Raw genomic sequence first — 11,513 nt, 5'->3', positions numbered from 1 at the left:
TTAATAATTTATTGTTAAAAGCCAGTACTTTTTTTACTTAAGTACAAATGTTAATGTGGTAGTTTTACTTTTACTTGAGTACATTTTTATCTGTGTATTTGTACTTTTACTTAATTAATTTTTTTGAGTACTTTCTCCACCACTGATTATGGTGAATACAAACGATTTATTAACTTACCTTCGAAGTTATTGTGAAGTTTTGACACATCCAGCTTAAATCCTTTGTTGCTGTTGGAGCGTTTCAGGATGTCTGAATAATTATACAGGCATCATTAATAGTCCTGCAGCGAGTGAGGGGCCACTGTTAACATACTGTTGCCTGTGCACCGGCACAATTGTAAACTAATACTATTTAAATACTATTAAAGTATACTAAGCACAAAAAAAAGTTGTATCAAAATAGTACAGTTTAAGCACATAAATCAAAGTATGCTAAAGTATGTTTAAATTTAATATTCTAAAGTATACTTTTTTTTTTTTACTATGGATTGTTTCCTGAAAATACTTAAAAGGTAATTGCACCCTTACAGATGTCTTCTGTTTTTCATTTTTGTCAGAGTTAAACGTTTTAGATCTAACTAATTTTAATATCACACAAAGATCACCTGAGTAAATGCAAAAAATTTCAAATTAGAAACATTGCCCATGCCAGTCAGCCCATAAAAAAGTAAAGCAGTGATCAAGAAGACTTGAGTTATGCTTCAAGACAATGATGTCAAAGACACTCGGGGGGGGTATAATGGTCTAGTCAAAGTTTGAACTTGCTGTGACATTTTAAACAGGCTACTCATGATAAAAACCCTTGCAATGTTTGCAAAATAAAACAATTCAGCAAAAAAGAGCAGATTCCTCCACTGTCATGTAAAACTGACAGTTTTCAGAAATAAAGGGCAACATATACAACTTATCATGTTTGAGAGAAAATGACCTTTTCACTCACAGCCAGGTTGGTTTGGACATATTTTCCTCTTAATAAATTACCTCAGCATTTTAAAACTTCTTTTTTATTTATCTAAGTTATCTTAGTCTGATGTTAAAATTAATTTGATTGTCTGAAATGTGGAATTAGGTGACAGAAAAGCAAAACAAATGAAATATGTAAAGAACACATAATGTTTACTAGCACTGCGCCAATTAACAGTAAGAAAAATAGACATTATTGATATTCGAACACATGATAAGTGATACGTCACTCCATTGCAATTTATTTTTGTCTTCACCAAAACCAGAGGAAAGAACTGATTTCAAATAAAATCATTTGACTGACTAAAATCCTAACAACAAGTTCTAATAAAACAAAACGTGTGGAGCCAAAATTCCAACGTAACTCATGAAAACACAATTTTAGAAACCTTTGGAAAGGCTTCACACCAAACACACAGTGGTAAAAGGTAAGCAATAAGTAATGTGGTCCAACAGAACACAATATAAACAGCCATTTATCTCACACACGATGGAGGCTTAAGCAGTTAAATACTGGGCCTTTGCTGACATTTTTCTTAAAGCAAACATGACACATCCATCTAAACCGTTCAATTAACAATCTAAAGATTCAAACTCAAATTCTGACCCATGAGACAATATGTTGTTACTGACTGAATGGAAGTGATCAGGTTGGCTTGGTTTGGCTTGTAGGTTGTGTAGATTTGAACTCTTATCTTTGGTTTTCCATTGACAGAAACATGAATTTAATGTTGCCTGGATCTAAGTTGCCTGCTAGGTTCTTTTTATAGTTTTTCTATTTCAACACAACCATGAAAATCACATTTACTGCAAGCACATTGAAAACAATGAATCTAATCTAACATTATTATTGTGAGAGGAGTGTAAGGTAACTGTCTGAGAACTTTTCTCCTTTTTGGGTTGGACATTTCAAGTGTGATTTTAGACATTAAGAAGCAACAAAATTTCACCTTTATCATGATATTCCCAGAATAATAAACCTTATTAATCTCCAGCTTTGTTTATTTCTGCAATAAAACAGCAGCTCTCATTGCCATCTATTTCTCTTTCCTCCTCCGTTCTTTATTCCTTAATTTGTTTCTCGTCCTCCTCCAGCTCAGTCCCCTCCTCTTCTGCATATTCACTGACTTTTATTCTCCTCCCTCTGATGAACTGATTATGGTTATGTGTTCAGTTGAGGAGTGCTCAGCCAGACACGTCTTAGATTGGTATGCATGTATTATTATACGCTGTCAGTCTGTGCATGAGTGTGTGTGTGCGTGTGTGTGTGTGCGTGCTAGCAGATTTCTTACAGCTCATTGGTTGTGTATGTCGGAATGTCAGTTAGTTATTGGTTAAAAGATCTGGTTAGCATTCATAATAGCCTCTTATTACAGCCTACGCTCTATGAATACAGATAGAAGTGGTTAAGGTGACAGAGTTTCTGAGTGCTATACAGTGTGTGTGTGTGTGTGTGTGTGTGTGTGTGTGTGTGTGTGTGTGTGTGTGTGTATGTGTGTGTGGTGGGGGTGAGAGAGACAGTAACGGACTGCAGTAAAGTAATAAAAATGTTGAACAGACTCATTGCAAATTACAGGAAAAAATAAATGTTTGTCCCACTTCAAATAGATGAACATAGAGAACAACGGCACCTATTGGTGGTTCAGAGGTTGTGGATTTGTCTGTGTAAAATTTCCCTTCTCACAGATTTCTTTGTAGAGCATATCTGAAGTATTATAAAGAAAATGCAGTTTGTGAAGTTCAGACCTATTCACCATGCTCCTTGAAAAGCTATTGGCTAGTGTTTACAAAGCAACCAATCCAGGATAACCTTTCACTTTCCTTAGTCCTGATTGGCTGTTAAAGTGGACATAAGGAACACTGTAGATGTTAGGTTCTGTGTTACTGCCAAAGCCATTCCCACTGTGTTTCTTAATACATATTAAGGTATAATTGGAGTTTGACCTATTAACCTCCAATTACACCTTATCTATTCCAATCTATGGATAGTGATAACCATAGAGAGCCTCAAATATATGTGGATTTATGGTTTGCAGGTGGCTGTGATCTTAACTCCATCCAATACTGAGGGCCCACTGTGGCTATTATAATGAGGTCCAGGATTTAATCGGGACGAGTTAAGTTTATCACCATGGAATCAGCTGTGGAATGTCTTGGCCTCAGTGGTCATTGGAGCACTCTAAACCCTAACCTTCACACACTGAGTAACTCCATTTTGGAAAAATCAAAACTCAGTAAACAGAAGCACTGTCAGTCTGAGACCTCAGCCTGAGTTAGGATGTCACATAGCTGACAGACAGGATGACAGACATATTAACAGTCTGTGTTAATATGAAATTTATAAGATTATATCCTCATATGAGCAAGTTCTGTAATGATGTGGGATTAACAGTGCCCTCCATCTACATTTTGATCTTTTTAATTAGTAGTCACATTGTTATGACTTTTTGATTTGAGTTTTTTGTCCCGATTTCCAGTTCCAACAGTCTGAAGGACGCTTTGATTATCGGGATGACTCTAAAGATGACCTAAAGAGACGTTCCTTCCTGTGTGTGGTGTGTTAAGAGTCATCAGGTTCTGCTTATGTTTGGAAGGACTTTGGGCCGCTCCGACCTCAAAGCATACAGCAAATTCAAAAGTGTTAGATTTCCAGTGTAAGTGTTGTATGTTAAAAATACAGTTTTAATTCAACAACATGAGTGTTAGTTTCCCTAAAGAGTTCCAAAGAGTTAAATAAAAGCAATCCTTTCCAGTGTTGATTTCTAAATTAACACCAACAGTAACTCAGTCTGGTGTTGATTTAGAAATCGACAGACAGTTCCTCCCACAATTGTAACATATTTGTGACATCACTTCAGGGAAGGAGCTACATGTAGAATGGGTGTTGCAGCAGGCCCCTGGCCTGGACCTACAGGGGGCCCAGATGGGAGGCAGAATTGGGATCCAATTTTTTTATCACATCTGACTAGAACTGTAAAAGGAGAGCTCTCTCCTATTGACAATTGTGTATGATACCCCAGTAGGATATAGTAGGGTGCCGTGCCCCATTGTTGACTTTTGGTTGCTAAAAACCTTACCAGACTGACTGATTTTAGTGACATAGTGGGTGTAAAATATTGAATAAAATGTTGTGCTACATGACTGGCTTTATTTTCACTCTTATATTTAACAGTATGACATACAAAACTACAAATGAATAGTCCTTATTGTCTCCAGGTGCTTTCTGGGTAAAGCTTGTCACCAATGTCATCATCAGTCACTTGGCATAAAATGGCAAACAAGAGCATTTCTACGGACTACGTTAACATGTTTTCAATTTGTGTTGTTTCATCATTAGTGACCAGTAGGCTGATGTCTCTGTTCTTCTCTTGGTTTGTTGTACTTCATGTCAGATGGATTTCAGAATGACATAGTCGCAATCTCTGGTGATGAAACTTGTTAGCTCCGCTGTTGCGGGCATGTCTATGTTGTAAAGTTAAATTATCATGAGCTTTATTATTTAGGCCCACTACTGCGTCACATGTTTGCATGAGGAGCGGAGGCAGCAGAATGGCGTCTTATCTGGAGCTTATTATAACAAGGTAAGTTCCATGTTAAAATGATCATGTTTTTGACTATTTTTTATGGATGCATTAATTTTCCGTTTACGCAAGAGTATCGATTCATATACATAGTTCGCTTAACGTACGTTTATTTGTTTGGATATCACGGTATATACGACTGTTTATCTTAACCGAACATTAAAACTGTCAGGAAAATCTGGAGGCCATTTGAGTTAACATTATTTAGCTGCGGAGGTCGTTTTCTTTAAGTTTTTGGCTGTAGACTGCAAACTGGGGGAGTGGCTATGCTGGACCAATAGCTTGATCTATGCCACAGGTGTCAAACTCCAGTTCTGTAGGGCCACTGTCCTGCAACATTTAGATGTGCCGCTGCTACACCACACCTAAATAGAATAATTAGGTGATTAGCAGGACGTAGGAGGAGACAATTAAGCCATTTGACTCTGGTGTTTTGTACCTGTGGCACATCTAAAAACTGCCAAAATGTTTTTTTCTTTGTTAGTGTGTCATGTTGGTGACTGAAGCCTGTTATGATGACTTCAACACATTCTTCAGCACCACTGGCACCACTTTTAATGCTGAAAAAATTTTTCTATAAGCTGACTAATTTCTTTAGTAATCATTTCTTACTTTTTAATGCTTTATCTTATAAACCTTGTGGGCAGAGTAATTTGAATGAATATGATGGTGACACACAGAGGTGAGTCTGATTAGTTTTGTTCACACTTCTTTTTAAAATATTTATTTATTATCCTAATGTTTCTGCTATATTTCCTGTTTTTCCTTCCAGGCTGCAAGTCTTCGTCCTTCATGTTGGCGAAAACAAGAGCAGCACCAAAGACACTTCACCATCAGTGATCACAAGACCATCCATGCCCGCTTCCAATGAACTTTCAAAGCACACTTTACCTTTAGTGCAAAGTACCATAAATGAATGACCTTTGTTGTATATGGCTGTCAGTGCTGTTTGATGTTTTGAAATAAAAGTAGATTACATACTGCAACTTGTGCTGTGTTTTTGTAGATTCAAACGGCATCTAATGTCTTTTAAAATGAATTTGGGGATTATTGATGGCCAGTAGTTTCTGGAAAATAAGGTTTTAATTGCTCTAGTGGCTTTTATTTGGTAGTAAATTGACAACAAAAGTGGGTAATGAGAGAAGGGGTAGACCGGGAAGCGAAGTGCCACATTGAAAACTAGAGTCTCCATATGTGGGTTGTGCTTAATCCCTGCACTACCACAGCACACTCTGTAAGTAGTATTTTAAAACTCAGATTTCTATGTTAATATATACTTTACACCGTTCTGTGTTAGATTAACACGTTCATAGTGTTAACTTTTGACAAAATACACTAGTGTTGGGTAAGTCAACATTGATGTGTGCTGCTGTGACTGTTGATTCAACTATGTCACAAATGACACTTTCAAAAGTGTAATTTCTACACCATTCAGAGTGGACCAATATAGACACTTTCAAAGTGTTGAATTCAACTCTGTAGGAGTTGACTGAACACTTCCAAATTTGCTGTGCAGGGACATTCAAAAATGTTTACATTTCTTGGCATTCAGCTTCTATGCACCACAAATCTGCAATAAGCTTCCAGAAAACTGCAAAAAAGTTGAAAGATTGAGTTCCTTAAAGTTTAATTCCAGACTAAAACCTTGTGATTAGTAGAAAGTGGAACATTGATCAACATGTTTGTGTATTGATGATTTTCATGGTGCCATTTGATCAAATGTAATGCTTCTTGCTTGTTTCACAACTGGTGACTTTATGAAGTTTTTATGCTGTAAAAAACTTTGAACTACCTTGTTGCTGAAATGTTCCATTCAAATAAACTGGGCTTGGTCCGATATCCCAGTGTGTGTGGTGTTCCCCAAAGACAAACGAGAACACACCCTATTGACCGTTAGCCAATCAGAAAGTGAGATGACGGAAACCCAGAGGGTATGCAGAGGAAAAACCAACGGCCAGGGAACACCAGTATGGAGTATAAAATAGTATGGAGTATAAAATAGTATTTTGAGATTATTTTCACTCCATAGAAATCAGTTGTGTGTGTGGTGTGGTGCTCCTGCCGTGTGGCTGAACACCACACACACTGAACGACCAAGCCCGTTGTACCTCAGGCATGTTGCCATCATGTGTGTCTATCAGGTTTGAAATTCGGTTTGCAATTTTAAAATCTTTCCATGTGAACCATTAGTCAGGAAATCCAAACAGTTTCTGTTTCATTCTGATCATTTTCATTAGTTGACAAACTGTTAAGACTTTTTAAAAACTGTCACCGCATCATTTCAGATCTGCATTTCTGGTGTGAAGTAGAAGAAGTCATTCTTCGCTGGAACCGACCAAGTCCTCAGAACCAGACTGCTGTAGTAACTACAAACATTTGGATCATTCTAGAAAAACAGAGCTCATGCGTACAGTGCGCCATCACTTGGAGATGTTGCTGTTCTTTCCGGTTTCTGTATGAAAGAGTGTGTGCTATGTTCATATGCAAATGAGCAGCGTGTGTGTGTTGCGTTGTGACAGGGACTAATGTCTAAATCAGCCAGACTCCATCGCCCTGTCGCCCTGCTCCCCTACAAATGTCACCTGTTCCCAGCCAGTGATTTGCATAATGCAAAGCTTCTCAGTTGTAACGGTCCGATTAGCGGCGGGGAGCGCAGGACCATTCCTGACGCGCCAAGCCGTTAACGTCTGCTTTTTGCCTCAAACAACTGTGATTAACTTAAATGGGGGAGCGGCGCTGACAGAGGAGGAGAGGGGATGGGAAAGAAGAAAAGAAAGAGGGAGGAACTGACCTGAAAATGTTCACACTCTGGTTGGATTAATTACAGAGAGATAGGTCGGCTGCAGGTGACACAGCCAAGTGACGGAGGGAGCGGAGAGGGAAGAAAGGAAGATGGAGAGGGCCAGGACGACATGTTGGAAAAACCTCTCCTCCCTCAGCCTGCACTGTTAGTTTACTCTTCCTTTTGCCTTTTGTTGTGAGGATTCCAAAGATTTCATTTCAGCTGTGATTTAAAGTCTGGATAAAACACACCTTGCAAAAGTATGTAAAAGTATTCATACCCTTTGGATCGATTCAAATGTTCTCACATCACAGCCAGAAACCTCATCAGAATTGTATTTGATTAACTGGGATGAAGTAGTTCATAATACTGAAGGGGAAGGGACTGATGGCTTTCAGTATTTATTTTTTATAAATTAATGTCTGAAAAGCTTTGCTTGCAATAATATTCACCCCCCCATCAGTTAGTACTTTGTCCACAGCAAATTTGGAAGTATTCAGTCAACTCCTAGAGCTGAATTCAACACTTTGAAAGTGTCTGTATTGATCCACTCTTGATTGTGTTAAAATGACACTTTTGAAAGTGTTATTTATGATAGAGTTGAATCAACAGTCAGTAGTTGAAATTAAATACAGTGTTGATTTACCCAACACTAGCGTATAGTTTCAAAAGTTAACTATGAACGTGTTAATTTAACACAATAGTGTTAAATATAGAACATAGAAATCTGAGTTTTAAAATACTACAGGTAGCATGTGCTGTGGTGGCGCAGGGGTTAAGCACAACCCACATATGGAGGCCTTAGTCCTCAATGTGGCATTACAGGTTCGCTTCCTGGTCTTTGCTGCATGTCTTCCTCTTCTCATTACCCACTTTTCTGTCAATTCACTACCAAATAAAAGCCACTAGAGCCAATAAAACCTTTTTTCCAGAAACTACTGGCCACCAATAACCCCCAAATGTATTTTAAAAGACATTGGATGCCACTTGAATCTACAAAAACACCAACACAAGTTGCAGTATATAAGCTACTTTTATTTCAAAACAAGAACATCAAACAGCACTGACAGCAATATACAACAAAGGTCATACATTCATGGTACTTTGCACTTAAGGTGAAATATGCTTTGAAAGTTCATCAAAAGCAGCCATGGATGGGCTTGTGTCCCATGGATGGTCAAGGATGGTCTTGTGATCAGTCATTTTTCTTGTGGCCCTTGGACATAGGAAGAAGCACATGAACCAACAGAAGAATAACTGTTTCTTCCAGCCTGGAAGGAAAAACAGGAAAAATAGCAAAAACATTAGGATAATAAATAAATATTTTAAAAAGTGTAAGCAAAACTAATCAGACCCACCTGTGTGTGTCACTATCATATTCATTCAAATTACTCTGCCCACCCAGTTCAGCCTGGAGAGCATTTTTCACCACCTACAAGATAAAGCATAAAAGAGTCAGAAATAATTACTACAGAAATTAGTCAGCTTATAAAAACAGTCTGGACAGCATTAAAAGTTGTGCCAACCTGTCTGAAGAAATGTGTTGAAGTCATCATAACAGGCTTCAGTCACCAACATGATGTACTAATAAAGAAAAAAACATTTTGGCAGTTTCTAGATATGCCATAGGTACAAAACACCAGAGTCAAATGGCTTAATTGTCGCCTCATTGTGTAGATACGTTCTCCAGAGTCCTGCTAATCACCTAATTATTCTATTTAGGTGTGGTGCAGCAGCGGCACATCTAAATGTTGCAGGACAGTGGCCCTGCGTTGCAGGAGTTTGACGCCTGTGGCATAGATCAAGCCACCGGTCCAGCACAGCCACTCCCCCATTTTGCAGTCTACAGCCAAAACCTTAAAGAAAACGACCTCCGCAGCTAAATAATGTTAACTCAAATGGCCTCCAGATTTTCCTGACAGTTTTAATGTTCGGTTAAGATAATAAACAGTCGTATATACTGTGATATCCAAACAAATAAACGTACGTTAAGCGAACTATGTATACGAATCGATATAAATAGTTCTGTTACGCGAACAGAAAATGAATGTCTCCATAACAAATAGTCAAAAACATGATCATTTTAACATGGAACTTACCTTGTTGTAATAAGCTCCAGACAAGACACCATACTGCTGCCTCCGCTCCTCAGGCAAACATGTGACGCAGTAGCGGAACTAGTCGGCGTCAGGCCGGGGGGCGGGGCTAATGACCGGGCCCAAATAATAAAGCTCATGATAATTTAACTTTACAACATAGACATGCCCACAACAGCGGAGCTAACAAGTTTCATCCCCAGAGAGAGCGATTAAGTCATTCTGAAATCCAACTGACATGAAGTACAACAAACCAAGAGAAGAACAGAAACATCAGGCTACTGGTCACTAATGATGAAACAACACAAATTCAAAACATGTCAACGTAGTCCGTAGAAATGCTCTAGCTCAGTGTTTCTCAACCCTGGTCCTCACTGCCCCCCTGTTTTGCATGTTTTAGATGTGCCTCTATTCCAGAATAGCTGATTCAAATGATTGCATGATCATCAAGTACTGCAGAAGCCTGTTAATCACCCAGAGATACAATTCAGGTGTGTAGCAGAAGGGAAAAACCTAAAACATCCAGGACAGGGGGGCGGTGAGGACCAGGGTTGAGAAACACTGCTCTAGCTAGTTTGCCATCTGTTGCCAAGTGACTGATGATCACCTTTGTTGACGGTTGTTGACAAGCTTTACCCAGAATACACCTGGAGACAATAAGGACGATTCACTTGTAGTTTTGTGTGTCATAAAGTTGCATGTAAGAGTGAAAATAAAGTCAGTCATGTAGCACAACAATTTATTCAACATTTTACACCCACGATGCCATTAAAATCAGTCAGTCTGGTAAGGTTTTTAGCAACCATGAGTCAACAATGGGGCACCCTACGATGTAACCTACTGGGGTTTATATTCAGCAAGAGAATATCTTCTTTTTCCAGCTTTTGTCAGATGAGTTAAAGAATTAGATTCTTAAAGACATATTCTGCTTTCTGTCTGGACCCCCTCTAGGCCCAGGCTAGGGTCCTGCTGCTTAACCTGCCTTCTCTCTACCTGTAGCTCCTCCCCTGATGTGATGTTACAAATATGTTACAGTCTGGTGTTGATTTCTAAATCAGCACCAGACTGAGTTGGGTGTTGATGTTAATTTAATTGTTGTTGAATTAGACTAAACATGTGTTGAATTAACACTGTATTTTTAACATACAACACTAACACTGGAAATCTAATACTTTTGAATTTGCTGTGTAGGACCACCTTCCACTGCAGTTGGAGCCGCATGTCTTTTTGGGGCATGTCTCAACCTGCTTTGTATATTAAGGATTATTTCTTGTCAGACTCTGTGATTGGAAGCTGCTCCTGGCCTGGCATTCTGATTGGCTGTGAGGAGATAATCACCTGAGATAATCCTGACATCCTCTAATCATTCTTCCTCTCTTGCTATTAAATTGTATTTTTCATAAACATAGAAAAAATAATCCATCTTCTGTTTCTGCTTGTATCTCTGCTCCATCTTCTCTAACTTCCAGTCGGTCGTGGCAGAGGGCTGCTGATTCTGAACCAGGTTCTGCTTCTGCTGGAGGTTTCTTCCTGTTATCGTGGAGTTTGCTGTAAAGTCAATAACTCAATGCCAGCAATTGTCTGCTGTTGCTTCGTCCAGGAGGAGGGAATGCTACAAGTCAATCTGCTGGGTTTCCTTAGATGGAAACTCTTTAAACTAATTTGACTATTGAATTGAAATGACTTTTTCTGAGGGTATTTGTTGTGAACTTGCACTATAAAAATTAACCCAGTTAAATTGAATCTAATGACTGACATTTTGCAGAAACAGAAGCCCAGTTGGACTAGAGGTAGCCGGAGCAGGAACCTTCAAGGGTTTTCTCAGGTTCTTATTTGGATTTAGTTCTGGACTTTGACTGGGCTAGTCTAAAAACAATAAATATGCTTTAATTCAAACATGTATGTTTAGGATTGCTGGCTGCTGCTAACATTTGTCAACTTGCCTGACATACTGTAGAGCAGGGCTTAAAGAGCTCCGGCCGGGGGCGGATTTCCAGCTTTTGACCAAACGGTCCACCTCAACCAATCTTCATGGTTTGCCTCAACCAAACTGTAGTCTCTGGGTTTAAAGAGCTCCGTCTAGGGGCCAGA

The 11,513-nt window shown here is 38.8% G+C and overlaps 1 long non-coding RNA gene across 1 annotated transcript in view; it reads right to left on the bottom strand.

Moving 5' to 3' along the window:
- LOC107834614 (uncharacterized) overlaps positions 1-285 on the bottom strand; it is a 1,250-nt gene extending 965 nt beyond the window's left edge. The window contains exon 1 of the long non-coding RNA XR_001660421.1: positions 179-285. This is a non-coding gene — a long non-coding RNA (uncharacterized LOC107834614). The remainder of the gene's footprint in view (positions 1-178) is intronic.
- Positions 286-11,513: the final 11,228 nt, after the last annotated feature.

The sequence above is a fragment of the Poecilia formosa genome, unplaced genomic scaffold (assembly GCF_000485575.1).
Source record: "Poecilia formosa unplaced genomic scaffold, Poecilia_formosa-5.1.2 Scaffold689, whole genome shotgun sequence".
Lineage (NCBI taxonomy): Eukaryota > Metazoa > Chordata > Actinopteri > Cyprinodontiformes > Poeciliidae > Poecilia > Poecilia formosa.
The sequence above is the reverse complement of the archived record's forward strand: the minus strand, read 5'-3'. Positions and strand labels throughout refer to the sequence as shown.